The sequence below is a fragment of the Camellia sinensis genome, chromosome 11 (assembly GCF_055761805.1).
Source record: "Camellia sinensis isolate YWXY chromosome 11, ASM5576180v1, whole genome shotgun sequence".
Classification (NCBI taxonomy): Eukaryota; Viridiplantae; Streptophyta; class Magnoliopsida; order Ericales; family Theaceae; genus Camellia; species Camellia sinensis.
The window spans coordinates 119,702,691-119,715,925 of NC_138971.1; positions in this window are offsets into that span (position 1 = coordinate 119,702,691).

The window sequence follows — 13,235 nt, forward strand, 5'->3', positions numbered from 1 at the left end:
GTCAATTCCTGAGTGGAAATGGGAGCACATCTCCATGGATTTCGTAGTGGGTTTGTCGAGGACGCAAAGACGTATGGATTCCATTTGGGTTATAGTCGACATGTTTACTAAGTCAGCTCACTTCTTGCCTGTCAAGACTACATTCAATGCCGACCGACTTGCCGAATTGTACATGAATGAGATCGTTAGGCTTCATGGAGTGCCGATGTCCATTGTGTCAGACCGAGATCCGAAGTTCGTTTCTAGATTTTGGCAGAGTCTATAAGGAGCCTTGGGAACAGAGTTGAGATTTAGCACAACCTTTCACCCCCAGACCGACGGGCAGACAGAAAGAACGATTCAGACACTCGAAGACATGCTCAGACTGTGCGTGTTGGATCTCCAGGGAAGTTGGGAATCGCATTTGCCATTAGTAGAGTTCGCGTACAACAACAGTTATCAAGCCAGCATAGGCATGGCGCCGTATGAAGCTTTGTATGGAAGGGAGTGCAGATCGCCGATATGTTGGGCTGAAGTAGGAGACAAAGCTGTAATTGGCCCCGAGTTGGTTCAGATGACAACCGAAAAGATCAAACTCATTCAGCAGAGGATTAAAACTGCACAGAGTCGACAGAAGTGTTATGCCGACCAAAGAAGGAGGGAGTTAGAATTTGAAATTGGGGATCACGTATTTCTGAAGGTCTCACCGATGACAGGAGTTTCGAGATTTGGGAAGAAGGGTAAACTTGCACCCCGATATATTGGGCCGTTTGAAATTCTTGAGAAAGTTAACACCGTTGCTTACAGACTCGCTTTGCCGCCAGAATTGAGCCAAGTCCACAGCGTGTTCCATGTTTCAATGCTGAGAAAATATATCCGAGACCCATTGCATGTAATAGATTACTCCGGGGTTGTAGTTAATGAAGACCTGGGCTACGAAGAGAAGCCGATGAGAATTATCGATAGACAAGTGAGACAGTTGAGAAACAAGTCGATATCAATGGTGAAAATCGAATGGGAGGAGCATTATGGCGAGGAGGCCACATGGGAAAAGGAAGAGGAGATGAAAATCCGTTACCCGGAGTTATTCGTAGGACAAGGTAACTTAAGTTTGGGGACCAAACTTCTTCAAGGAGGGTAGATTGTAGGAACCCACATTTTATGTCCTCATCGTGTTCATGAGCATCGGTATAATTATGACTTGTTAAGCTTGCATGTGTATGTTTGTGACTTGTTTCGCTTGAGCGGATGTGATCCGTGCCTTGTTTTGAAGCCTTGTGATTTGTCTAAGTGTAGTGTGCTTGTCTTGTTCCTTCCTTGATGTGAAACTTAGGTCACACCTTGCCTGAGTTATACTAGCCGATGTTATTCCAAGCCTAGGTTACGTTACGCCTAGATCATTCCAAGCCGAGGTCATCCTCAGTCTAGAAATATCTTGGGACCCCTTGTTGACCTCCGTTCTCGCCTTGCCACATTAGCCGAGATGTTACCTTGCACCCAAGTGATCTCGTCCTGGAGTGGTATGACCTAGGCCGAGGTGTGGCGCATCTAGGCCAAGATGTGGCACAGCTTAGTCAAGTGTTGTCCTTCCTAGCCGGGGTCATTGTCACCTTAGTTGCCGAAGTCCTTTTGTTAGCCGATGTCACCCCTTGCCGGAGTGCCATTCTGTGTAGCTTGTTAAATACGCCTTGTTACTAGCCGATGTCATTGCCTCGTCAGAGAGCCCATACCGCTTTACTTGTTGAACACCCTTCCACCATGCTTTGTCTGGTCTGTCAGCCACCTTTTTCAGGGAAACCCAACCAGTCGCCGCCACGTGTCTTAGCAGAGGGTTAACCCCAAAACCGGGTAAAGAAAACTATCATTTGGTATCATAACCTTGCCTTGTAGAGAGAGAAGCTCTAGGAGGAAGAAGGAGTTTTAGAGTGAGGAAGTAGATCTTCAAGCTTGATTCCTAGAGATCGAACCGTTAGACCCGTGTTCTAAGGTTAGATTCTTGATCTGCTCATGATGTCCTCTATGTTCATGTTATTGCATTGCATGATCGGATACGATTTGTAAACCATGCATTGTTTTGAAGTTCGATTTTAGAAAGAGAAAATGACATTCATGTGTTCTTCAAGAAAGTCTTGTTTTGATCCGAAAACTTGCATAAAGAATCATGTTTTTGTGTTTATTTTCGCAAGAGTTCCAAGTACGGGTACCCAGGTCCGTGTTTTCAAACTCATAGCATGAAAATTCCAGATTTGTGATGACAGATTATGATTGAACATTCGTATTTTTCATGTTTTCACACTCATGTTCTTCGTGTTCATCAGCAGAGGGAAACCCAGAGTTTCCCGACCTCTTTTCCTTGCATGTGGCCCTCGGGAACACACCTCGGCGAGGAGGTGTGGAACCTCGGCCTAGACCTGGTTGGTGCCCAGCATGTTTTCCGAAATCATTTGTATACATACGAAACTTGTTGAAGTGCATTCAATAGGCTTGCCCTGTGTTTGTAGGACTTGGGCTCATCTCGACCCCGACGTGTGAAGAAACTATGTGAGTGGTATTTTTAATAAAGCTATGTTACACTTGCTTTCATAAATCTCGTCTTGCCTTGTTTTGAAAAGTACTTGATCTAGCATGAATGACTATCCCTACTTGTATATTAAACACTATCTTGTTTTGATGACATGTCTTGAAAGTCCTTAGCTGCAGGGGACTATAATGCAACTGCACTCTTGTCTTGAAAGTCCTTAGTTGTAGGGGACTATAATGCAACTGCACTCTTGTCTTGAAAGTCCTTAGCTGCAGGGGACTATAATGCAACTGCACTCTTGTCTTGAAAGTCCTTAGCTGCAGGGGACTATAATGCAACTGCACTCTTGTCTTGAAAGTCCTTAGTTGCAGGGGACTATAATGCAACTGCACTCTTGTCTTGATATGTCATCGCACTTGTAATATGTAGATGTAATAACATCCAAGGAACTTGAAAGGCCGGCAATGAACTTGATTTCCCCCTTGATTGTAAAGTATGCTATGTATTGTTTTGAAAGAATCTTGGATATCAATCATGCAAAACCTTTATTTTTAATATCATTCACTGAGTATCCAAGCTCACCCCCTCTATATATATGTAGGTGATGAGCAAGAAGGCAATGAGGCCTAGACGTGTAGCCGATGTGTTTTTGGGTGCATTGCCGACGTGTTTTGGATTAGCATTTTGTACCATCTTGAAGATTATGCTTCTTAGCTTATATTTCATGTGCACTTGTATATGTCGGCTTGAGAAGCCTTTTGGTCAAGATGTATTTTGTATCTCATTTCCTTACTGTATCTAAGTTATAAGACTTTGTAAAAATGTATGTCATTTCATTGGACGTAAGCACGGCTCTCATGGACTATTTAGATTCTGTATATATATATATTGCTTCCGCACTTGTAAGCCCCATATTTCATACTCTGATTGTGTGTGATTCTTATAAGTCGGCCTCCGGTAATCTCGGATTACTGGCCATCACGGCACCAAACTACTAGGGGCGGTTTGGAGGCGTGACAATATGGCCTTCCAAGAAAGACTAGATAAGGATGGTAGTCTGTAATCTGCATAAGAAATTGTTGCAGAAAATGATTGTCCTACCTCTGTTGACATTCACCGAGCTCCATGAGATAGGGGTTCAGATTGAAGACGCCATGAAACAAGGGCTGACTACTGATGAGAAAGAGCAGGCCAAAAGGCATTTTGTGCGTAGTTCCAATGCAACCACTAGTGGTAGCACAGTTGAGCGGCCATTGGATGTGAGCGTTGTCACCACCACAACCAAGACCACCAATCCCTTTGCCAATACAGCTCCACAAACTTGAAACAACCCTGCTTGATCCTAAAGGACCTTTACCCAACTCTACATGCCCTTATCTAAAGCCATGAAGGTGTCGATAAAAAAAGAGCACCTCAAACCTGTAATAACCCGACCCTCGTATATGTTTTCTGATATATTTTTAGTCCCTTTATTCTGTGCCTTTAAATGCTTATTATGAAGGTTCATGAGAAATTAAGTTACATTAAGTGAACCTTGTAATTATAGATCCATATCTGTTTTAAGAAAACATATCTGTCACAATTATGATGTTCAGATCAGAAATTGAACACCTTAGAGTCTTGATAATCTGAAATTTATTTTATATTTGAGATCGTCATAATTTTTATGTACTAATAAGTATGTTTGTAGAAATTTGATTTGGAGAGATAAAATTGATTAAGGTTTGTCTTATATAACTTAACTTTATATATATATATATATATAATATATTGGGACTTAAGAGCCTTTTAGCTCAAATATCTCCTGGGAGAAGAAAATTAGAGAAGGAAAGAAAGGGTTTGAAAGGAAGAAACTCATCAAGACGAAAGATGGGGGAATTGAGAGGAGTTGTAGGGTTTAAAGTTCAAGGTATGCGAATTTTGTTTTAATTAAGTCTTTTCTTAACTTTGAGTAAGAATTCCCCCTTTCATTTGTAAGATTTGGGGTTGTAATTAAAGTTGTGTGTGCCAATTGTTGAATTGAAGAATGCTCTTGTCATTTGGTTGATTGGAGATGTGGTCAAGATAAGTTATGTAATGTTTATGTTGGGATTGATATATGTTTGTAATGTTTATGTTTATGATTTTTGAACCATGTTTCATCAATTAAAAGATCTATTTTGAGCCTAAAAAATACTCACCAAAAATTGAGTTTTGCTGAAATTTCGAACTGTAATCTGCCCAGATCGCCGCACGTGCGGGGCTCACTGCTGCATGTGCGGCCCAAGCTGAAAAAAATGTTTGGCTTTGTTTCACATGCTTGACCCTCTGATATTTTTAAAATATTTTTATGATGATCTTAGGATGGCTGTAAATTCATTCGAAACGTAATGAGTTAGGAAGTAATTTGACAAGGAAAAAGGGAAGTTAATTTGTGAACTTTGCATGTGTGTAGGACACGCTTCAGGGGGAAGTAGTGCTCCGCCACAATGATGTGAGTAGTAGTACGGTAGTCGTACATTCAATTATCATTAATGATTTTTATCGTTAATATGCTGCTCCTTGCAAGTAATTAAGTTAACAATGTGTTGATTGGAAAAGCTAGAGGCATTATTGAGTGGTATTACTGTTGACAAAGAAAACTACCATTCTGTTATTTGCAAGATAGCTATAGTGATTCATGATGAACAAAGGGAACGTACAAGCACTATGGAACCATGGTATTCACGTATCTCTGAAATCATTCAATCTGTAAATGTGCTTATCTCTCATTAATAATTATCAGGAATGTCCTGCTAAACTTAAGTTAACTATGTTAACTCATGTGAATAATGTAACGGCTACCATTAGTGCTCTGTTAAGTACAAGTCAACTATGGTAACATATATGAACGATCAAACAAAGGTGTATGCGTCTATATGCTATTAATAGATCAAGTGAACTACGCCATCTCTTAATGAATAATTAGTTAAGACCACAGATTGATTTACGGATGACTCAACCTGAAGACAGAATTAAATATCAACAACCTTGTCATGTGACTCACGTTATGATGTAAACTGTTTTGTCCTTGCTAAGTGTACTGTAATGACATGATATAACAAGAAAGGCTCAAGAAAGGCTCAAGAAAGGCTCAAGAAAGGCTCTATGTTCTGATATGTTACGTTTTGACTTAATGAACAGTTGTCCATATATGTAAAGTACTCATGACATCTGTAGCACACGGCCCTTACCCGGGGGTAATAATACCGTGGTTCAAGGATATTACAAGTTTACGTATGTTACAAGTTTACATATGTTACAAGTTCAAGTATGCATGAGTTTAGGTATGTTACAAGTTCATGTATGTTATAAGTTCTCAGTATCGGGGGATTCCTTTATGGAACTAGCAAGAATGCTTTATATTGATTTGTTAGTGCTATTGACGTGCCACGTATAATCAAGTATGATTTCTAATTATGATTCAAGTATAAAGAATATGTATGAATTTGTTTCCAAGTATGTTATGTCATGATATGAATGGTTGGGTCTGTAAGACCTACTGATTAAGGGAATGGAACTAAGTGCTACTCGGAACTAATTGCTACATTGTAAGCCACCTCTAGAATCCGCGTGAGACACCTCTTGAGTCCATACATATATGAACTAGGCTTAAAGCCAATCTGGGCCTATGGCCATGTTGTATTTCTAATATGGAACAAAGTGCTGTACGAAACTAAGTGCTGCAAGGCGAGCCACCTCTAGAATTCGTACGAGCCACCTCTTGAGTCCATACATATGTGAAAGTTATGAGGCCTATGGCCATTCCGTATAAGTTGTTATGATATGAAACAAAGTGCTACGCGGAACTAAGTGCTACGATGTGAGTCACCTCTAGAATCCGCGTGAGACAACTCTTGAATTCATATAAGTATGTTCAAGGGCTTAATGCCAAATTGTTCAAGGGCTTCATGCCATTATGTTCAAGGGTTTCGTGCCATTATGTCCATGGCTTCGTGCCATTATGTCCAAGGGCTTGATGCCATTATGTTCAAGGGCTTGATGCCACTATGTTCAAGGGCTTAAGGCCATTATGTTTCAAGATATTATATTTTAAGTCATTATGTTTCAAGACTGGGCCTAAGGCCGTTATGAAATTAGTGCAGAATCAATTAACCTTATGCCCTCTTTATTTATGCATGCATTGATATGTATTATACTTCAAGTTGAGCATTGAATCATTTATGTACTATTACTCACTGAGCTTTGCTCACCCTGTGTTATGTCTGTTCTGTAGGTAATTACTTGGAAGTCCGTCTTAACCCTTGACGCTCACCCTTCAATTGTTAACCTCAGTATGCCCAGACTCCCAGACCAAGCCCATGCATTTATGTGAAGTTTTGTTAAAATTTTGGCTTGCACTTTATTTATTTATTTAAGGTTAAAATGTATGTATATACCCCTTCTTTACCAATGTTTGGATATACGCTCATTTATGTGTATGGGTATGTATATAGATCAATGGCTCTCACGTATGTGATCCTGGCATGTTAGTTTTAGCTCAATGGATGTTATTCTATATTATTTTGTAATAGTAAATGCTTCCGTTCAGGCCCCATATATTATGTATATCAGGTTATGTGTCCGTATCTGCATAGGTCATGCCAGAACTTTTAGGGGCGAGTTTGGGGAGTTACAAAACCATTAGAGCCACACCTACTACTTGATCCTCTTCCATCGAAACACAACCCAGCAAAGTACTGTGTGTTTCACCAACAGCATGGTCACGACATCGACCAATGCTTCAGGCTGCATCATGAGATTCAAGACCTCATTGATAATAAGGTGATCGCACCACCCCAGAAAGCAAATGTAACTACAAACCTTCTCCCGGCTCACAATCAAGTTCCCCCACCTCAAAATCTAAATCTAATCCATACACTGGCCATCCCCTATGACCCCAGTGTATATCTTACCCCTTCCCACCTATACAGACTGACGGTGTTCATTCCTAAAAGCACAAATTTATGCATGATGGACATGTCTGCACTTCAACCTAAGCTTGTGGTGGTGACAGTTGTAGGAAAAAAGGAGGTTGGCCTTAGAGGAGAGTATGAGTTCGTTGCCTGAGTGCTCTGAGGACTTGCTTAAAGGGGTGTATAATCCAAGCTACTACATTGTGCCGATTGATCAAGCCAAGCCGGAAGTGATATTGCCAACTGTAGTGGAGGTCAATGTGGTTAGATAGGATAGCCCGAGCCAAGGGTTAGATGATTTGGTGGAACTTGAGGACGACTTTGACAACCTGCAGTTCTTCGACGAACAAGATCAAAGGGATGTGTAGATTGATTGGTTCGATTTGAATGGATCAACGGACAACTCTAGGTGGTTGAGTGATGAACTAGACAGGGAGAAAGGAGCTAAAACAAAACCGGAGGAAAAGGGAGCAAGAATTGCTGTAGTGGCCGAAACGACCGTTGAAAAGGAGAAACTGCTGGAGAACATCAGCGTGGGAAATTCAGCTCAGGAACTGGGCATTGTGAGTACTGTGGATACAGAACATGAAGCTGCACTGAAGCAGTTTGCACAAGAGAGGGTTGAAGACAACCAGAAAGCTGTAATGGCCCAACACCCTGTGCCGGAAGCCTGTGAAGTGAAATCGATAGAAACGGCGCCGGACAATTGTTTGTTGGCTGCCGGAGGTGTATGGTGGGAGGATGATGATCTACTTTTTGCCCACACCGATGTGGACTAGGGTGAGTGCCTCCTAAACAACACCTGGTATGCAGAAGAGATAGATCACATGACAAGAAGTGGGTGGTATTTCAGGCCACCGGACTTAGATCAAGCTGAGGCATCTAAGAAAGACAGAGCGGTTAAGAAACAGAAAGAGAAATAGTTAGAAGAAGAGGCAGTGTTGAAGCAACTGAAGAAAATCCAAGTTGACATCTCAATTTGGGGTCTTCTCATGGCCTCCTGGGTGCATCGACAGGTAGTACTGTCAGCAATGGACAAAGCTAAATTGTCCATTGACACTACCCCTAAACGACTTGTGGGATTGGTCTTCCCAGGTGGTGCTAGGCCAACCCTAACCTTTTCTAACAAAGAACTGTCGCTGGAAGGATCGGCTCACAACAAACCCCTGTACATAGCTGTTGAGTGCAGGGAAATATGGGTACCAGTGGTGTTGATAGACACCAGTTCAGCTATTATTGTCTGTCCTTCTCGCATAACTTATGCCATCAGCCTTAGACTGGAAAACTTTGTGCCCAGAGCCCAAATAATCCGGGCATATGATAATTCAAGAAGGGAGGTCATGGGCATAATACAAATCAGAGTCTAGGTAGGCTCAGCAGGATGTCGAGTTCCATGTCTTGGATGTCCCAGCCACCTTCAACTTACTGCTAGGGAGACCTTGGTTGCATCTAGTGAAAGTTGTCTCCTCCACCTTCCACTAAATGTTGAAGTACCCTCACGAGAAAAGAGTGGCGATTATTTTTGGGAATTCATCCATTCACCCGCCGCCAGAAGTAACTACACTAGTGCTGGAGATCGCTCATGGCGAGAAGGATGTATTCCTCTCAGGGTTCACTTTAGCCGAGGCTCGAGTAGTGCAAACCATCTTTACCGTTGATGAGGGTATGTATGTCAGCGTCCAATCTATCTATGTCATGAACAAACTGCAGCATCTGCCAGGAATGGGGTTTGGAAGAAATGTCTGGAAAGGCGTCACGACATTGGCCAATGTGTCACATAATGCACATGCCTTCGGTCTGGGATATGTACCCACTAAAGAAGACTGGATCAGGAAAAGAGAAGAGATGACTGGCAGAGCCAGAGCCAAGCAGGCCGGGAAACACTACAAGCTCATTCATAGGCCAATTCGGGGAACGCTGAATGATTTCTTTGTTCGGGAGGGAGAAGATTTCCCCTTTTGCAGCTTTCCCGAGCCCTGGATGAATTTTGCAAAGCAGCGTATCTCCGGCTTTGAAATCTTCTTTGACCTGTAGTTGCAAGATAGTGATGTCGTGGAAAAGGCTAAGGCAAGTGCTGAAGTTGAACAGAGCATGGAAAATGACTCCGACAACAGTGAGCTTGGAATAGGGACAGCATTGGCGTATCTCCTAATAGATCCTCCGGCTAACTCAGAGAACTTGAGGGATAACCTTACCATCTCCATAATTGGGGACCAACCCGGTGTGAACCCATCCAGCAACATTTTGGATGCATCGAAGGCACCATCTCTTATTTGGTTGCTGGAAGAGGGCTACTTATCTAGTTTTGAGTCGGGTGATGAGCTAGAATCTGATTCCACAGAGGCTGTGGAGTCAAAATCAGATTCCGGTTCTTCTGAGTCTAAGTTTGGTATTCTTGGGGGTGATAACCCGAATGCCAAGGTCTTGTTCAGGTCCTCATTTTCTTTTGCTTTCGGGTTGGTTCTAACTAAAGAGTTAGACCTTATGAATGAAAGCGCTGTCGATTTTGAGTATTTCTCTGTGCCGCTTATTTATTGTATTAACCAAGATTTTCAGAATTTTAAAGAAAACAAAGAGGAAGGAATTCCTTTGGTTTTGAAAAACTTGATTAATCGAGAGGATGAGAGGTTTGCAAAACCCTGTGCTGATGAAATCATTCCTATTAATGTAGGTACTGAGAAGGATCCGTGTCTGGTCCAGATCGGGTCCATGTTGTCTTTGGAGGAGTGTGAGCGCTTAGTCGCTTTATTAAAAGATTTCAAAGATGTTTTCGCGTGGTCCTATGAAGACATGCTTGGAATCGATCCTGAGATTGTACATCATCGGATCCCTCTTGACCCTGAGGCCTGACCTATCAAGTAGAAATTGCGAAGAATCCATCAGGATTGGGTGTTGAAAATCAGAGAAGCTGTCACCAAGCAGATCGAGGCAGGTTTCTTGTTAGTATCTGAATATCCGACTTGGTTGGCTAACATCGTCCCAGTGCCAAAAAAGGATGGTAGAATTCGAGTGTATATGGACTTCCGGGATTTGAACAGAGCCAGTTCGAATGACGATTTTCCTTTACCACACATTGATGAGTTAGTGGACTTCACTACGGGCTATGCATCGCTATCCTTCATGGACGGGTTTTTCGGGTATAACCAGATTCTGATAGCGCCCGAGGACAGAGAGAAAAATGCATTTACTACGCCGTGGGGTACTTACTACTATCGAGTTATGCCGTTTGGGCTGAAGAATGCTGGGGCTACGTATCAGAGGGCTGCAACCACTATTTTGCATGACATGATCCACACAGAGGTCGAGGTGTACGTGGACGACATGATTGTCAAGTCCAAAGAAAGAGAGGGCCACTACACCGCCTTGAAGAAATTCTTTCAATAAATCAGAGAATACAGACTGAGGTTGAATTCGCAAAAATGTACTGTCGGTGTAACAACAGGAAAAATGTTGGGCTTTTTTATCACACAGAGGGGCATCGAAGTAGATCTTTCCAAAATCAAGGCCATTCTATAAATGCCACCACCAAGGACTGAAAAAGAGGTACAAGGCTTTCTAGGTAAAGTGCAATTCATAAGACGGTTTATTTCCAAATTAACCTTGACTTGTGAACCACTTTTTGGTCTCCCGAAGAAAGGGAAAAAATTCTAATGGGATGATCGATGTCAATTCGCCTTTGAAGAGATTATACAGTACCTTTAAAATCAGCTTGTGTTGTCGTCGCTAGAGCTGGGGAAGTCTTTGATTTTGTACCTGTCAGTAATAGACACGACTATGGGATCCATGTTTGCTCAGGAATCTGAGGATAGGATAGAGAAATCCATCTGCTATTTGAGCAAGAAAATGCTAGATCACGAGACCCGCTATACTCCGTTGGAGAAAGCTTGCCTAGACTTGGTATGGGCTACGAGGAAGTTGAGGCACTACTTGTTAGCTCACTTTGTAATCTTGGTTTCGAGATTAGATCCAATAAAATATCTCTTTGAGAAACCAACGCTTACGGGTAGGCTAGCCCGTTGGTTGCGTCTCCTCTTCGAATTTGATCTCAAATATGTCACCCGCAAGTCAGTCAAGGGAAGAGCCGTAGCGGAGTTCCTGGCAGACCACCTAGTAGAGGGGGATGAGGTAGTGGAATACCTGTTCACAGATGAAGTCATTCTGCAAGTCGATGAGGAGACTTGGATGATGTACTTTGATGGAGTGTCCAATCAGTATGGCTATAGGATAGGTGTGTTGCTGATAGCACCTGATGACTCACATATACCTTTAGCCTTCAAATTCCGATTCAAGGTGTCCAATAACAAAGCAGAATATGAGGTGTGTATCGCTAGTTTGGAAGCTGCCCTGGAATTAGGGACAAAAAGATTGGATGTCATCGGGGACTCGAACTTAGCTGTTTCTCAAGAAAATGGAGACTGGAAAGTCAAAGAAGAAAAGATAAAGGCTTATCACTAGACCTTGGATGTTCTGATTCCTAGGTTTGAAAAGCTGACTTTCATGCATCTACTGAGAGAGAACAACAGGTTCGCTGATGCTTTAGTAACTCTATCTTCTATGGTAGACATCCCACTTGGAGTCCGGATGCGTCCGATTGTCATTGAGCAGAGATATACGTCGGCTTATAAAACTATCGCCATAATAGATGAAGTACAAGACAAAAACCCTTGGTACTACGATATTTGGAACTTCTTGGAAAAAGAGATTTATCCACCAGGGGCGAATGCCAAGGACAAAAGAGGAATACGGCGAATGGCCGTCCAATTTATCATCTGCGGAGGTAAACTGTATAAAAAAGGTTATCTGGGATTGCACAAGTTATGTGTCGAAGAAGAGGAGCCAAAGCGCTTGATGGAGGCCATCCATGGAGGAGAGTACAGAGCGCACATGAATGGAGTGATGTTAGCCCGAAAGATTCTCAGGCAAGGTTACTACTGGTCCACTATGGAGGAGGATTGTATTGGTTTTGTTCAGCGATACCACAAATGCCAAATTCATGATAATCGCATGAACATCCCGCTGTCAAAACTGTACAACATGACTTCGCCATGGCCTTTCTCAGTCTAGGGCATCGACGTCATCGGCGTAGTCACACCAAAAGGGTCCAATGGGCATGAATATATCTTGGTGGCAATTGATCACTTTACAAAGTGGGTGGAAGCTTAGTCTTATGCAGTGTTGAAAGCATCGCATGTGGCCAAGTTCATCAGAAACAATATCATTTGTTGATACGGAGTCCCAAACAAGGTTATATCAGATAATGGCTCCCACTTCAAGAAAGAGGTGATAGACTTGTTGGAGAAGTACAATGTGGCTTTTCATAAGTCATCTACATACCGGCCACAAACCAATAGAGCCATTGAAGCTGCCAACAAGAACATCAAGAACATCAAGAATATCTTGCAGAAGATGGTTGAGACCTACAGGGACTGGCCAAATAAATTGCCATTTGCACTTTGGGGCTATAGAACTTCAATCTGGACGTCTACAGGGGCAACTCCTTATCCTCTCATCTACGGGATGAAAGCTACTCTGCCAATTGAAATAGAAGTCCTGTTGCTGCGAGTTATGGCTAAGTGTCAGATAACAAAGGCGGATTGGCAACAAAGCAGATTTGATGAGCTGATGTTGTTTGACGAGAGAAGGCCGAAAGCATTGTATCACGTTCAGGGTTACCAGTGTAGAATTGCTAGGGCTTTTAACAAGAACGTTAAGTCCCAGAATCTCAAAGAAGGGGATATGGTGCTGAAAGACAACCGAGCTTTCATTCCTGACCCTACGGGTAAGTTCATACCTAATTGGAT